Genomic DNA, 17,540 nt, shown 5'->3' on the forward strand with positions numbered 1-17,540 from the left:
CATCGGTTTTACAAGTTGGGTGATTCATCAATCCATTGTAGTGTTGCTTCTTTCCTGGTATCAGCATTATGATCAAAGATTACTTAGAACAACTGCTATAGATATTCCACATGCATATTTTTTTCCATAATGTGCTAATTATTTTAAGTCTATAAATCCATGGTGAAAGGTTATCAGACTTGTCTGGTGTTCTTCTTTTTAAAACCATTAGCCTTGTTTCCACTTGATGATTTAATCTAATTACTCTGCTAATTTTTACAAGAATACAAGGGTTTCCTTTGAAACCACAAATATCAGTATCCTCCATACCACTGCATGATTAAAGTAAGGGTGCAGGAAATTTACATGCATTATAAACTAGTCCCTTCTTTCAAAAAGTACTTCATCAGGATGGATTGTGAGATTTTTCTGTTCATCTAATACAGCTTTAGAAAATCATTAAAATCTACAAAGTACCTATTCTAGGAAGCTGAATCAGACATACGGAATACATATTTTAAAGCCATCACTGATTCTGGAGAAATTTTAAGTCCTGAACTAGGAAGCTGGTATTTTGGAACCCTGCCTTTCAGCACCAGAAGCATAGCCCACATTGTGAACAAGAAGAGTGCAGCTAGGAACCCACAGAAGACTAGGTAGAAGAGCAGGAGCAAACCTCTTTTCTTCTCTCTCACTAGTGGTCCAGGAAGTACTGTCTCCTGCTTGGTGACAGGTCAGTGTGCCTCTGCTGCTGCCGCCAACACTCATGTCACTAACATTCATCTATAGCCCTCTCTTCTATAGACAATCACTATAGGATGGAGAGTCTCATTTCCCAGAACATTTACTAAGTCATGACTCAGAATGGGAACAGACGATTCTAAGAAAATGGCACCTCAGGGCCCCTCTGGCACTTGGTGATGTGCCCCAAATGTTCTTCACTGGTCAGGATGTCGAGGAACTTCCACTCAGCCTGATTTGGGTTGAATAATGTCTCCTTCTTTGTTATAGTGGGTGTGGGGAAAATGAGATGACTGCTGGCAGCAGCAGCTCATGGGCAGTTACCCAGGCGATGGAGGTTTCAAGGCTTGTGGAGGCCATGGCCCTGCTCAGGCAACAGCAGCTGAGAGTGGGAAACAGGCCAAGGATGCCTGATCTCTCCAGCACACACTCAGTCAACTGCAGATGCTTGGATATCATATGGTAAATATACTCATGTATTTTATATGTCATATCATATTTTCTTAAATACTAAAAATTCCTAATAATGAATTTGTATCTTTGAGTATAAAATTTTAATCTGCTAATTTAATGAGAAAATAAATATAAATAAAACCATTGTTTTATTTTGTGTTACCTTAGTTTCTAATGAAGCTTAAAAAATATATTTTGTCAATTGCCCTAACACTTCATTCTCTATTACAAGTTTAGTACCATTTTAATTACCGTTTGTACTTTTGCAAGGTTGAAGAAGAGTAAAGCTGTTTCTATATTTGTGATTATCCTTAAACATATTTTAGGGTAAAATTCACTTTTAGTTCGTGTATTTCTATGGATTTTGACAAATGCATAGAGTTATATGTCCACCACTGCAGTTCCACACAGAATAGTGCCATCACCCAAATTTTCCTGGTGCTAGTCCCATATAGACAACTTCTCACCACCTCCTACAACCCTGGAAACCACGGATTTCTTTTTTTCTCTGTAGTTTTGCTTTTTTTCAGATATTCATATAATCCGGCAGTGTGTAGCTTTTTTGAATCTGGTTTCCTGCTGGCACTTCAGCAAATGCATGTGAAATTTATCCATGTTGTTTTGAGGGTCATTGTTTATTCCATGTATTGATGAAGAATGTATGGGTGGTTTGGAAATTAATAGTGAAGGTGCTACAGACATCTCTGTATAAGGTTTTGTGTGAACCTAGGTTTTCATTTCTTGTGAGTAGATAGCTAAGAATGAGATGATTGAGTCACATAGTAGTCATGTTTTTTTAAGATGGCTTTATTAAGGTATAATTGATATGCAATAAGCTGAATGTATTAAGCAGCACAATTTGATGTTTTGACATATGCCCATAAAACTCTCTACAATCAAACTAATGAATGTATCCACGGTCCCCAAAATTTTCTCCCACCCCTCCCCAATCCACTACTTGTTCTATTGTTTTTCCTTGGTCTGGCTTCTTTAACTCAGTATATTTATTTGAATTTATCCATTTTTATACATGTATCAATATTCCCTTTTTATTGCTTAGAAGTAGTTCATTGTATGGGAATACTACAGTTTATTGATTCATTCACTATTGATAGACATTTTTATGGTGCCTCTGTTTTGCCTATTACCAATATAGTTGCTTATTTGTATATAAGTCTTTATATGGAGATTTATTTTTCCATTTTTAGGCAAATAATAAATAGGAATGTCTGCATCATATTGTAGGTGTATGTTTAACTTTTTTTATTGGGTCGGAGTCTCGCTCTGTCGCCCAGGCTGGAGTGCAGTGGCGCGATCTCGGCTCACTGCAAGCTCCGCCTCCCGGGTTCCTGCCATTTTCCTGCCTCAGCCTCCCGAGTAGCTGGGACTACAGGCGCCCACCACCACGGCCGGCTAATTTTTTTGTATTTTTTAGTAGAGACGGGGTTTCACCGTGTTAGCCAGGATGGTCTCCATCTCCTGACCTCGTGATCCGCCCCCCTCGGCCTCGCAAAGTGCTGCGATTACAGGTGTGAGCCACCACTCCCGGCCATGTTTAACTTTTTAAAAGAAACTGAGAGACCCTTTTTTAAGTGCTTACATTATTTTATGTTCCTATATTCCCATGAAAATTTCACTCCCTCTACATCTTTGCTAAACTTGTTATTATTTGTCATTTTAATTTCAGCTTCTTCACAAGTGTGGAGTTGCAGCTAATTGTATTTTAAATTTACATTTCCCTAATGACTAATTATATTGAACATATCAGACATAATTTAAGTGAGACTATATTGCTAAAGGAAATGTCTTCCAGGATTATACTATCTTCCTAAACTTGTATAATCCTAGTGTTAGCCTCAAAATATATAAGGTGCAGAATTACAAGGAACAAGAGAGAAATTTCATGACCATCATTAAAGATTTCAATAAAATCTTCACTTCATTCACTGTTTGTAGAAATATGTAGCAGTCTGTGTCCAGTCAGAAGACAGAAACCATACAACAGATTAAATAGTTTGGTATAAAAAATGAACTATAATGGAAAAGTAACTATAAGATATAAAGAAACTCTATGTGCTGCCCTATAGCAAAGAGAAAGTACCCAAGGAACCACAATCTTCACAGAGGTTGTTAAGTTTCATTGGGAAATGAATGGTTCGTTTCATTGGGAAATGAATGGTTCATCTCATTGGTGAGTAAAAAAGCTCACTGATTTGGCTACGTCAGAGCTGGTCTCCCAACTGCGGGGCAACTAACAGCCCACCTCTTACGCAAGCTGGGGAGGAGGTGATCAGAAACCAGTGGACTGGACGCGCAAAGGAAATCTAGGTGCTGGTATGGGTAGGAACTCTTCCAAGTTGTGGGGGGACCCTGGTTTCTGTGTGAAAAGACTCCTGAAAGGTTATCACAAGACCATGGCTGTGAGGTTGTAGAGAGATCAGGTTTCAGGTCTGTGGCTGGGGCAGTCTCCATTGGTTTTCCTCACACCTGTGTTGCTGACCTCAGCTGAGGCCTGAAGTGGTAAGAGGATTTCATCCTCCGGCAATGTACTTCTAGCACCTTTCTCTGAGAAAGCTAAATATTGTTCTCACTTTAAAGGGAGAAATACTTAAAGCAGACCGAAGGTAGATAAAACCACAAAGATGGGGAAAAAACAGAGCAGAAAAACTGGAAACTCTAAAAATCAGAACGCCTCTCCTCCTCCAAAGGAATGCAGCTCCTCACCAGCAATGGAACAGAGCTGGACGGATAACAACTTTGACGAGTTGAGAGAAGAAGGCTTCAGACGATCAAACTACTCCGAGCTAAAGGAGGAAGTTCAAACCAATGGCAAAGAAGTTAAAAACCTTGAAAAAAAATTAGACGAATGGCTAACTAGAATAACCAATGCAGAGAAGTCCTTAAAGGACCTGATGGAGCTGAAAACCACAGCACGAGAACTACGTGATGAATGCACGAGCCTCAGGAGCCAATTCGATCAACTGGAAGAAAGGGTATCAGTAATGGAAGATCAAATGAATGAAATGAAGCGAGATGTTTAGAGAAAAAAGAATAAAAAGAAATGAACAAAGCCTCCAAGAAATATGGGACTATGTGAAAAGACCAAATCTACGTCTGATTGGTGTACCTGAAAGTGATGGGGAGAATGGAACCAAGTTGGAAAATACTCTGCAGGATATTATCCAGGAGAACTTTGCCAATCTAGCAAGGCAGGCCAATATTCAAATTCAGGGAATACAGAGAACACCACAAAGATACTCCTCGAGAAGAGCAGCTCCAAGACACATAATTGGCAGATTCACCAAAGTTGAAATGAAGGAAAAAGTGTTAAGGACAGACAGAGAGAAAGGTTACCCATAGAGGTAAGCCCATCAGACTAACAGCTGATCTATCACCAGAAACTCTACAAACCAGAAAAGAGTAGGGGCCAATATTCAACATTCTTAAAGAAAAGAATTTTCAACCCAGAATTTCATATCCAGCCAAACTAAGCTTCATCAGTGAAGGAGGAATACAATCCTTTACAGACAAGCAAATGCTGAGAGATTTTGTCACCACCAGGCCTGCCTTACAAGAGCTCCTGAAGGAAGCACTAAACTTGGAAAGGAAAAACCGGTACCAGCCACTGCAAAAACATGACACATTGTAAAGACCATCGATGCTAGGAAGAAACTGCATCAACCAACAAGCAAAATAACCAGCTAATATCATAATGACAAGATCAAATTCACATATAACAATATTAACCTTAAATGTAAATCGGCTAAATGCTCCAACTAAAAGACACAGACTGGCAAATTGGATAAAGAGTCAAGACCCATCAGTGTGCTGTATTCAGGAAACCCATCTCACATGCAGAGACACACATAGGCTCAAAATAAAAGGATGGAGGAAGATCTACCATGAAAATGGAAAACAAAAAAAGGCAGGGGTTGCAATCCTAGTCTCTGATAAAACAGACTTTAAACCAACCAAGATCAAAAGAGACAAAGAAGGCCATTACATAATGGTAAAGGGATCAATTCAACAAGAAGAGCTAACTATCCTAAATATATAAGCACCCAATACAGGAGCACCCAGATTCATAAAGCAAGTCCTTAGAGACCTACAAAGAGAATTAGACTCCCACACAATAATAATGGGAGACTTTAACACCCCACTGTCAACATTAGACAGATCAACGAGACAGAAAGTTAACAAGGATATCCAGGAACTGAACTCGGCTCTGCATCAAGCAGACCTAATAGACATCTACAGAACTCTCCACCCCAAATCAACAGAATATACATTCTTCTCAGCGCCATACCACACCTATTCCAAAATTGACCACATAGTTGGAAGTAAAGCTCTCCTCAGCAAATGTAAAAGAACAGAAATTATAACAAACTGTCTCTCAGACCACAGTGCAATCAAACTAGAACTCAGGATTAAGAAACTCACTCAAAACCACTCAACTACATGGAAACTGAACAATCTGCTCCTGAATGACTGCTGGGTACATAATGAAATGAAGGCAGAAATAAAGATGTTCTTTGAAACCAATGAGAACAAAGACACAGCATACCAGAATCTCTGGGATGCATTCAAAGCAGTGTGTAGAGGGAAATTTATAGCACTAAATGCCCACAAGAGAAAGCAGGAAAGATCTAAAATTGACACCCTAACATCACAATTAAAAGAACTAGAGAATCAAGGGCAAACACATTCAAAAACTAGCAGAAGGCAAGAAATAACTAAAATCAGAGCAGAACTGAAGGAAATAGAGACACAAAAAACCCTTCCAAAAATCAATGAATCCAGGAGCTGGTTTTTTGAAAAGATCAATAAAATTGATAGACTGCTAGCAAGACTGATAAAGAAGAAAAGAGAGAAGAATCAAATAGATGCAATAAAAAATGTTAAAGGGGATATAACCACCGATCCCACAGAAATACAAACTACCATCAGAGAATACTACAAACACCTCTACGCAAATAAACTAGAAAATCTAGAAGAAATAGATCAACTCCTCAACACGTACATCCTCCCAAGACTAAACCAGGAAGAAGTTGAATCTCTGAATAGACCAATAACAGGCTCTGAAATTGAGGCAATAATTAATAGCTTACCAACCAAACAAAGTCCAGGACCAGATGGATTCACATCCAAATTCTACCAGAGGTACAAGGAGGAACTGGCACCATTCCTTCTGAAACTATTCCAATTAATAGAAAAAGAGGGAATCCTCCCTAACTCATTTTATGAGGCCAGCATCATCCTGATACCAAAACCTGGCAGAGACACATGCAAAAAAGAGAATTTTAGACCAATATCCCTGATGAACATCGATGCAAAAATCCTCAATAAAATACTGGCAAACCAAATCCAGCAGCACATCAAAAAGCTTATCCACCATGATCAAGTTGGCTTCATCCCTGGCATGCAAGACTGGTTCAACATAAGCAAATCAATAAACGTAATCCAGCCTATAAACAGAACCAAAGACAAAAACCACATGATTATCTCAATAGATGCAGAAAAGGCCTTTGACAAAATTCAGCAATGCTTCATGCTAAAAACTCTCAATAAATTAGGTATTGATGGGATGTATCTCAAAATAATAAGAGCTATCTATGACAAACCCACAGCCAATATCATACTGAATGGGCAAAAACTGGAAGCATTCCCTTTGAAAACTGGCGCAAGACAGGGATGCCCTCTCTCACCACTCCTATTCAACATAGTGTTGGAAGTTCTGGCCAGGGCAATAAGGCAGGAGAAAGAAATAAACAGTATTCAATTAGGAAAAGAGGAAGTCAAATTGTCCCTGTTTGCAGAGGACATGATTGTATATCTAGAAAACCCCATCATGTAAGCCTAAAATCTCCTTAAATTGATAGGCAACTTCAGCAAAGTCTCAGGATACAAAATCAATGTACAAAAATCACAAGCATTCTTATACACCAATAACAGACAAACAGAGAGCCAAATCATGAGTGAACTCCCATTCACAATTGCTTCAAAGAGAATAAAATACCTAGGAATCCAACTTACAAGGGATGTGAAGGACCTCTTCAAGGAGAACTACAAACCACTACTCAAGGAAATAAAAGAGGATACAAACAAATGGAAGAACATTCCATGCTCATGGGTAGGAAGAATCAATATCATGAAAATGGCCATACTGCCCAAGGTAATTTATAGATTCAATGCCATCCCCATCAAGCTACCAATGACTTTCTTCACAGAATTGGAAAAAATACTTTTAAACTTCATATGGAACCAAAAAAGAGCCCGCATCGCCAAGTCAATCCTAAGCCAAAAGAACAAATCTGGAGGCATCACACTACCTGACTTCAAACTATACTACAAGGCTACAGTAACCAAAACAGCATGGTACTGATACCAAAACAGAGATATAGACCAGTGGAACAGAACAGAGCCCTCAGAAATAATGCCACATATCTACAACTACTTGATCTTTGACAAACCTGACAAAAACAAGAAATGGGGAAAGGATTTCCTATTTAATAAATGGTACTGGGAAAACTGGCTAGCCATATGTAGAAAGCTGAAACTGGATCCCTTCCTTACACCTTATACAAAAATTAATTCAAGATGGATTAAAGACTTACATGTTAGACCTGAAACCATAAAAACCCTAGAAGAAAACCTAGGCAATACCATTCAGGATATAGGCATGGGCAAGGACTTCATGTCTAAAACACTAAAAGCAACAAAAACCAAAATTGACAAATGGGATCTAATTAAACTAAAGAGCTTCTGCACAGCAAAAGAAACTACCATCAGAGTGAATAGGCAACCTACAGAATGGGAGAAAATTTTTGCAATTTACTCATCTGACAAAGGTCTAATATCCAGAATCTACAATAAACTCAAACAAATTTACAAGAAAAAAACAAACAACTCCATCAAAAAGTGGGCAAAGGATATGAACAGACACTTCTCAAAAGAAGACATTTATGCAGCCAGAAGACACACGAAAAAATGCTCATCATCACTGGCCATCAGAGAAATGCAAATCAAAACCACAATGAGATACCATCTCACACCAGTTAGAATGGCAATCATTAAAAAGTCAGGAAACAACAGGTGCTGGAAAGGATGTGGAGAAATAGGAACACTTTTACACTGTTGGTGGGACTGTAAACTAGTTCAACCCTTGTGGAAGTCAGTGTGGCGATTCCTCAGGGATCTAGAACTAGAAATACCATTTGACTCAGCCATCCCATTACTGGGTATATACCCAAAGGATTATAAAACATGCTGCTATAAAGACACATGCACACATATGCTTATTGTGGCACTATTCACAATAGCAAAGACTTGGAACCAAGCCAAATGTCCAACAATGGTAGACTGGGTTAAGAAAATGTGGCACATATACACCATGGAATACTATGCAGCCATAAAAAATGATGAGTTCATGTCCTTTTTAGGGACATGGATGAAGCTGGAAACCATCATTCTCAGCAAACTATCGCAAGGACAAAAAACCAAACACCGCATGTTCTCACTCATAGGTGGGAATTGAACAATGAGAACACATGGACACAGGAAGGGGAACATCACACACCTGGGCCTGTTGTGGGGTGGGGGTGGGGGGAGGGATAGCATTAGGAGATATACGTAATGTTAAATGACGAGTTAATGGGTGCAGCACACCAACATGGCACATGTATACATATGTAACAAACCTGCATGTTGCGCACATGTACCCTAAAACTTAAAGTATAATAATAATAAAAAAAAGAAATTCCATTGTTCAACACCTAGCCTATATTGAAGGGTACATTCAACCCTGAGAGACAATAAACTGATAAATCAAAAGAAGTACAAATTTTTTAAATAGTTTTGTAGAATAATTTGGAAATATCTAATAGTAATGTTGAAGATTTGAATTTTTTACAATTTAGCAATTACTCTCCAAGTGTACATTCTGGAGAACCTCTAGCATGTATTTATTTATGCAAGTGCTCATTTTAATGTTGTTCATAATAACGAGAACTAGAAACAATCCAGATGTCTATTCACCAAAAATGAGAAACATGCAGTGCAATGTATTTATATATAATGGAGATCCTACAGAATTAAAATGAATAAACTAAAACTATGTGTATCACTGTTGATAACTGTTAAAAATCAATTATTGAGTGGAAAAATATTAAATTGTCAAATAATACATGAAGGATGACGCTGCTTGTATGAAATTAAATAAATATGCTGATAAGTCATTTAATAGTTCTCTTCATTTTTAGTGTCCTCGAAATATTACAAATCATTTTCTACAAGGGTAAACTAAGGCTAAGAGAGTTACAATTATTTGTCCAATAACATATTCTTTGTTATTGGTAGAATTGAGAATAAGAACCCATGTCCTTTAAGTTCTAATTAATTACCCTTTGTTCCATATTACACATGCAAGGACCTAGTATGCCCTTCCATTCCCAACTCAAAGTATTTCTCACTTAGGCAAAAAAAAATGTACTTTCCCAAACATTTTCTCTGGAGTAGCAGGTTCATTTGTATAGAATTGGCAGATGATACTTTACTTCACATAGTGCCCAAGGGCTGAATGGCTCTCACTTTTTCTCCTATGGCCTTATTGTCCTCATTGTAGTTTTCAGCAATGTGGGATGTTATTTGCCTTCTTCGAATGAGAATATCTGGTGACACGTATTAATTTCCATTGGAAGATGAACCTTGGCTATTTAATACTAAATCTTAAAAGCTGCAATTGGTCACTTAGATAAATTCATGGTACTCTTACAATTTGACAAAAGAAAAAGGTACTAACCACCTATACCCCAATAACTTATGGAAAAAATAAATAATTAATTAAAAAAGATGAGGATGCTCAGGTGTCTGTGTCTTAGCATGCTAGGGATAACTTGTGAGAAATTATGTAAATAGATGAAGTATACTTGGGGAGACACTTGGGAAAATTATGAAAAACTCTGACTGCACCTAGGAAAATCCATCATGACACTCTTACCTATTACCTAAAGAAATTAAATAGGCATGCAAACCAAGGCTATATATTATCTTGTAGAGTAAAACTACACAAAAAAGTCATGAGAATGTTAAATACCAAACTCATGTTATAGGTCTGTAGTTACGGTATAATCCATAATTTATTTTTATTTGCACTTAAAGTATATAACAGGATTTATTTAACCCTACAGAAGTAAAATGCAAATTTATTCTTCTTAAAGCATCTCATTACTTCTATAACTTTAAAAAGTTGGTAACTGAAGTATGGTTTACTTCCAATATAACATATAAACTATTTTCTCCATGCTTCAACTCAAACCTGTTATGTCATTCTTTTTTGCATTAGCTGGTTGATTGTTGGCACTGGTTTTTATTACTTAATTAGGACATTGTATTACCAATCAGATGAAATATTTTTGCTCCATGTAAAGGTGGAGTTTATGTAGGTGGTTTATGGTTTGCAGAGTTCTAGGCCATTCACTGGGAAGGACTCTATTCCCAGGAAAGTAAGAAGATAAAACTATTCAGTGAATGACAAATACAGGGTGAAATATATTTCCATTAATACTATAACACGTATATGGACAATGTACTTTTGGTGCATCTCTCTACCAAATCCTGTGAATGATTCATAAGAAGCACAATAGTTCAACAAGTTTCAGTGTGGAAGAGAAATAATAGAGTTAGCTATCATAATAATATTTCTCTTCCACACTGGGAGTCTTACCTTATGTTTTGAGAGTCCCCAGCTAAATTGGGGTTCCATACCAGAGTGGTTAGCAATCCTGTCCTAATGAGAAAGAAAAATGAGCTTGTTGTGGGTGTTTCCACTGTGTCTTTATGGGATATTTCTTTTACCTGGTGAAAAGCTTAATGCCTAGTTGTCATGACCAGGGAGTTCCTCACACAGGAAACTTTATACTGGCAGACGCCCCTGTAGCTTTTGTCTGATCTATGTCTAGTTGATGTCTACCAGACCAGCACTCTGGAGGCTGGGAGCCTGATCTTGTGTTCTCCCAAGCATTCCAGGGAAAACTCAGCCCGGGCCAGCCCCTGGTTCTTCAAGTGGATGATGCAAATTCAATACATCACTGAAATAGGAAAAAAGTTAAATGATTTTTATTTAGTGATCAGGCAGGGAGAGTGCAGTAAGTTGGGAGGGCAGCCCTTCATCCCAGAGTCATGTAGGAATGAAGAGGCAGGCAGAGGGAGGGTGAGAAGGCCTGGCATTAACAGTATACCTGAGGAAACAGGGTATGGGTTACTTTAAGTTCACTGGAAAAATGACTGAATGGTCCATTTAAAGAAAGCAACAGGAAAGCAGGGAGCCCACTTGGCCAGGTGGGAGAGATGCCTCTAGTTTTTATCTCTGGCCACCAGCTTGAACCATTTGAACATAGTGTAGAACGGGAAACCGTATCAAGGGTAAGTGAGCTCGGCTTCTGGTATGAGAAAGTGGAATTTGCATTCAAAATATATGCCAGCCAACATAATTCACTATACCTTGGGAGAAGATATAATGCATATGCACGCAAAGTGCTACAGAAACATTAGGACATAGAAATTTCAACTTAAGCCCCTAGGAAGGCTTTTAGAGGTGGTAACATTTGTGTTGGAATACACATCTGTGAAGGATATGAAAAAATGGATAAGGAATTGTTTATCAGCTTAATAAATGTTGAGTAGTCTGTTATTTTTTGCTAGAGAGCAGTGTATGGCATAGGTAAAAACAGGTTATATATTCTTGGCTCTCATGCTAAGGACATTAAATTATATATATATATGTTTAAGGAATGCTGAGATGTTTCAAGTGGAAGAGTGGAGTCCAGGAGAAAGGTAGGTTTTCCCTTACAGTTAATATAAAAGAATGTGAAAGAAAAGAGTTGAGTTGAGTTGGGAAATTGTGAGAGCTGAGGTTTGAGATGGCTATGTATAGTCACATTCAAAAACTGTCAGAAACAGATTGGAATATTGGAATGTGGAGGTGGTGGGGGGAACAGTACTGCAAAATTAGAGGTCATAATACAGACGAAATGACTGAGGCCAAGGAGATGAATAGAATGCTGAAGAAAGGGAGATAACAAGGAGCAGAAATAGATTAATAAGGACATAAAGAGATAAAGAAACATTCAAGAAATGCAGAGGGAAAAGGAAAAAAAAATCGGAATGCCAGAGGCTAGGACCTCTTGGAATCTACTTTTAAGGGGCGGTAGCATGGATAAAGGAAGCTAATATTAGAAATTCTGAAAGGAAAACCAAGAGGCGTTCTGTGTAAGAGTTAGCTATCATTACCAGGTCTTTGGGGACATTTGATAAACTAGTTTTCCTGACTGTGGCAGCAAAATGCATAGTGAAGCGTGTTAAAAGTCTGAGTAGTAAAAAAGATTTGGACAGAAACATGTAGATACTCCTACACAAAATTTCTTTTTTTTTTAAAAAAAGAAAAATTAAGAGAAAAACAATCAAACATAATAGAAGAGTTTAGGAGAGTTCTTTTTCTTATTTCTTTGATGAGTGAATCTGAGCAGTTGTCAGTAGATGAAAAGATTAAATGAAAAGTTAAATGAAACAGGGAGAGACTAAAAATGCAAGCCAAAGACAGCTTAACACAGTTGCACAGTGGTTCTCAACTGGGAGTCATTTTTCACCTCCTCAACTGGACATTTTGTAATGTTTGGAGACATTTTTGGTTGTCATAACTGGGGGGAAAGTGTAGCTGGCATCTAATGGGTAATGCCAGAGATGCTCCTGAACACCCTACAGTAGTCACATGACAGTCTGTTTCAACAAAGTAATTCAACCCCAAATGTCAATAATGCTGAAGTTGGGAAACTCTGGCTCAACTGACGAACCAATGCCTCATAGCAGGTGAAAAGATTAGAATCATGAGCATATACTGAGGGAATTTCCAGTTGTAGCATGGTGCCAATGGCATGGGTTTTATATTCAGATCTGAAATAGTATGTTGTAATGTTGCAAGAGCTGGCCTTGGAGTCAAATACCAGGGTTCAGATTCTACTTTAATGACTCTCCAGCTATGGAACTTCAGGAAAACTGCTTATCATCTCTCTATCTCTGACTTCTTATTGTAAAATAGAATTAGTAAGTGCATTTACCATGCAGTGTTATGGGAAGATTCAATTACTATATATTAAGAGCTTAGAACAGTGCCTGACACTTTGATGCTTAGTAAATATTAAGTATTATTTTTATTATCTGATATCAAATCCCCAGAGATGTTCTGACCCTTACTAGCTGTCTGACCACAGATTACTAAACATGCCTAATCTTTGTTTTTCTCTTTTGCAGTTTAATAACCCCTTTTCCAAAGGTCTATTGTAAAGATCACTTGATAAAACATGTATACACAGTAGATGCTATCTAGCAGCGTCTGAACAAATGCAAGCTCTCTTTGCCCTTCATTTGTAAATTTTAAAATTATGATTCATCATTCACTATATTTAAATCTGCCTCAATTTTTAGCTTAAAACATTACATTCATACAATAAACATTTTCATTATGTAGAGTTGATCATTTTTTGTAATAAATACATGAACTTGAGCAAGGACACTTTTATTTTAGAAATGGGGGAACAAAATGAGTCACACATGGGATAAAGTGATTACATCATATTTCAGGATCCTCTTAATTATTGCCTTCTTGTATATTATAGACACTGATTTGTTGTTACTAATGCTTTAAACAATTATAATGAGTCATCTTTTTTTTTGCTGTGGTTCCAGAGTTTACAATAATGTATATCCAAAATGTGGCCCAGTGGAATGCTTCTCTGAACATTCTTCCAATAGAGTACACAATGTGATTGTTTACTGTGGGGCTTCCCTGTGTGGATTGCAACTGCATTCATCTAAATGAGAGACTAGGTCTGTAGCCTAGAGACAAAGGAAAGACTCTGGCTTCTTGTATGAAATAAATTAGCAGAAAAAGATGTTCATGTTCTCACATGGGACTAGAATTAGATCATTACTCTCTCAGGTCTCTTACTATGACTGTTGTCTACAGTTAATTGTCAGAACTAATATGGTTTCTTAAAACAGCCCTTCTTTAAAGTTTTTCCAGTGCAACTGAACTAGATTTATACAGTAGGGGTATGTCTTTACAGGGTGAAAAACATAAGATGCAAATTTTTAGATATTTTCAAGAGCATGAGAGGTTTACGATCATTTTTACTTCTCTATCCAGAAATTTTTTTTAAACTTCATTTTCCAGAACTAATTATAAAGATGTTTTAAGAAGATCATGGAGAACTCTAGCAGGGAGAATGTAAGTGGGCTGAAATCTAATTCTGATAGGCAAAGAAAATGAAAAATTTTGGTTCCGCTCTTGGATAATCAACGGAAAATAGGATTTAGATAATTCAGGTAAGCCATAATATGTGTTTTAAGAAATTATTGGATAACTAATTGACAAACTCAGTTGCAACTATAGGCCAGTATAATATACATTCAATAGTATCTGTTTAGTAGGAATTGCCTAAATTGTAAATGACTCCTGCAGGAGCACGAAGGTAAATTTCTATTAATATAGGGTGTTTAATGTATTAAGATCATATGTTGCAATACAATTACTTTGATAGTACAATGTCATGAGTTATTCTGCTTAAACTCTAAAGTTTTCTGTAAAGTAGGTATTTTTACATCTCCCATCTTTTTTAAGGTGTGGAATTAAAGCTCAGATAAAATAATTGGCCAAAAGTTAATCTGTGTGACTTTACATCATGTAATAATAATCAAGCCATGAATATCTCTTCAAAAGTTAAGAATGTTGTATAATTGATGATGTAAGATGACCACAAGACAAGCAGATGTAAACATTTTTTGTCAACCTATGAGGCTTGTGGAGCTGGACTCCAGGTCACTCCTCTAGTCTTGTTGTCATGAGTCAGCTCCTGGGTAAGCTCGTTTCCTACTGTATAAAAGACAAGGACTATCCAAAAACTCAAGGGGTTCTAATTACAAGGATTAAATTATTAAGCATTATTTAGACATTTACATAAGTTCTTTCTTATTATCCACCTATCCAGACATACTATTATGGCCTCTTCAAAATTGTGGCATTCAGCAAATGCACATTATATCTGAGATCTCAGAATCCCTCACCTTAGAAGTATTCTTAATTCAAATTCTGATTCCTTTCTATTTATCCTCCTTTAGAGTTGTTTCAGAATAAGTCTGCAGCTTGGAACCATGGATAAGGCCAGTTCTTCAGTGGTGTCTGAATTTGTACTGTTGGGACTCTGTAGTTCTCAAAAACTCAAGCTTCTCTATTTTTTTTTTCTTCTCTGTGTTGTATATGGTCATTGTGCTGGGAAATCTTCTCATTACCCTCACAGTGACTTCTGATACCAGCCTGCACTCCCCTATGTACTTTCTTTTGGAAAACCTTTCCTTTGTTGACATTTGTCAGACTTCTTTTGCTACCCCTAAGATGATTGCAGATTTTCTGAGTGAACACAAGACCATATCCTTCAGTGGCTGCATAGCCCAAATTTTCTTTATTCACCTTTTTACTGGAGGGGAGATGGTGCTACTTGTTTTGATGGCCTATGACAGGTATGTAACCATATGCAAACCCTTATACTATGTGGTCATCATGAGCTGAAGGACATGCACCATCTTGGTAATGATCTCCTGGGCTGTGGGCTTGGTGCACACATTAAGCCAGTTATCATTTACTGTGAACCTGCCTTTTTGTGGACCTAATGTAGTAGACAGCTTTTTTTGTGATCTTCCTCGAGTGACCAAACTTACCTGCCTGGACTCTTACATCATTGAAATACTAATTGTGGTCAATAGTGGAGTTCTTTCCCTAAGCACTTTCTCTCTCTTGGTCAGCTCCTACATCATTATTCTTGTTACGGTTTGGCTCAAGTCTTCGGCTGCAACGGCGAAGGCATTTTCTATGCTGGCTTCCCATATTGCAGTAGTAATATTCTTTGGACCTTCCATCTTCATCTATGTGTGGCCTTTTACCATCTATCCTTTGGATAAATTTCTTGCCATATTTTACACTGTTTCCACCACCAGCCTAAACCCCATTATTTACACACTAAGGAATAGGGATATGAAGGCTGCCATAAGGAAAATTGTGAACAATTACCTGAGGCCAAGGAGAATTTCTGAAATGTCACCAGTAGTGAGAACTTCCCTCCATTAAGACAAAACTCCTTCAAATTCCTCAGGTCAATACCCTGTTTAATATTTTAATGTATTTTTGTGGTGTATCTCAATTGTGGGGAAAGTAGTGAAGAAGATAATATAGAGAACATTTAATGAATATTAACAAGTCTTTTTCTAGTTATCAAGCAAAAGGTAAATATAAAAACATGGAAAAATCTCTGTTTGGATTACTGGTTCTAGAAATAAAATATGGGCACTAGGTGGATAATATGTATGCATTTACTGCTTTTGTTATGGGTAAATGTAAATATCATGAAAAAAATCAATGAGAACCTAATTCTTTGGTGGGCGTACATTCAAACATTTGTCAGGTTTTATGAGTTTTCTTAACAACATGCCTAAAACTTCTATACGGATGAATAGTATTTAAGAATCTGAAACTGAATTTTGCCAGGTTCAGGGAATAGCCAATCTACAATTTAATATAACTGCTTAAGTTTAAGTGGAGATTATTAGATTATGAGATTCCTCCCCCCAACATCAATTATGCCTATCCCATACGGTTTTCAAATAGCTAGCAATGCTTTAAAATATGGAACGATACATACTCAGAAGCTTCCATTTTAAACCTTTCATTTAAAGGGCTGTCTCTGATTGGCTAGATAATTCCAATTTCCTATTAGATTATCTAGAGTTGTAGAAAAGAGAGGAGAATCTAGAAAGCTGAACTATTTCAACACCAAGATTTTCATTTGTGCTACTTCTCTTCTTGTTCCTATAGTGCAGCTGCCAGTGGCTTATGTTCAGGCACCCAGTGGTACTCATCCTCCAGCAAGTTTTATTGCCAGCCTTGGCCTTAAATTCTCTGATCCCCATTTTCAGTTCACCTTCTGTGGACTAGCTCTGGTCCAGTGCAACCCAGAGAACCTCTCTCCATCCAGTGGGCCTCACTCATATTCTCTCCAAGGAGTTCTGAAACTCAACCTTGGGCAGGGCATCACCCTTCCACATTTATTTCTTCCTTGGTTTCTCTCCTTTAGGCCTGTGGTATTTTTTTTTTCAAAGTAAACTGCAGATGATTCAGATTCAGATTCAATCAGTTTTTACATGCACTCTTTTTTTTTTTTTTTTACTATTGCTGTATAGTATTATGAAATATCATTGCATAAATAGATTCATGTAGCCGCGATGACCACAATAAGGACATAGACCTCTTCCGTCACTTCAAAGAA

The 17,540-nt window shown here is 37.4% G+C and overlaps 1 pseudogene; it reads left to right on the forward strand.

Moving 5' to 3' along the window:
- Positions 1-15,375: 15,375 nt before the first annotated feature.
- LOC134760844 (olfactory receptor 4K5-like) lies at positions 15,376-16,345 on the forward strand (annotated as a pseudogene).
- The last annotated feature ends 1,195 nt before the right edge of the window (positions 16,346-17,540 follow it).

This window comes from Pongo abelii, chromosome 22, assembly GCF_028885655.2.
Source record: "Pongo abelii isolate AG06213 chromosome 22, NHGRI_mPonAbe1-v2.0_pri, whole genome shotgun sequence".
NCBI lineage: Eukaryota > Metazoa > Chordata > Mammalia > Primates > Hominidae > Pongo > Pongo abelii.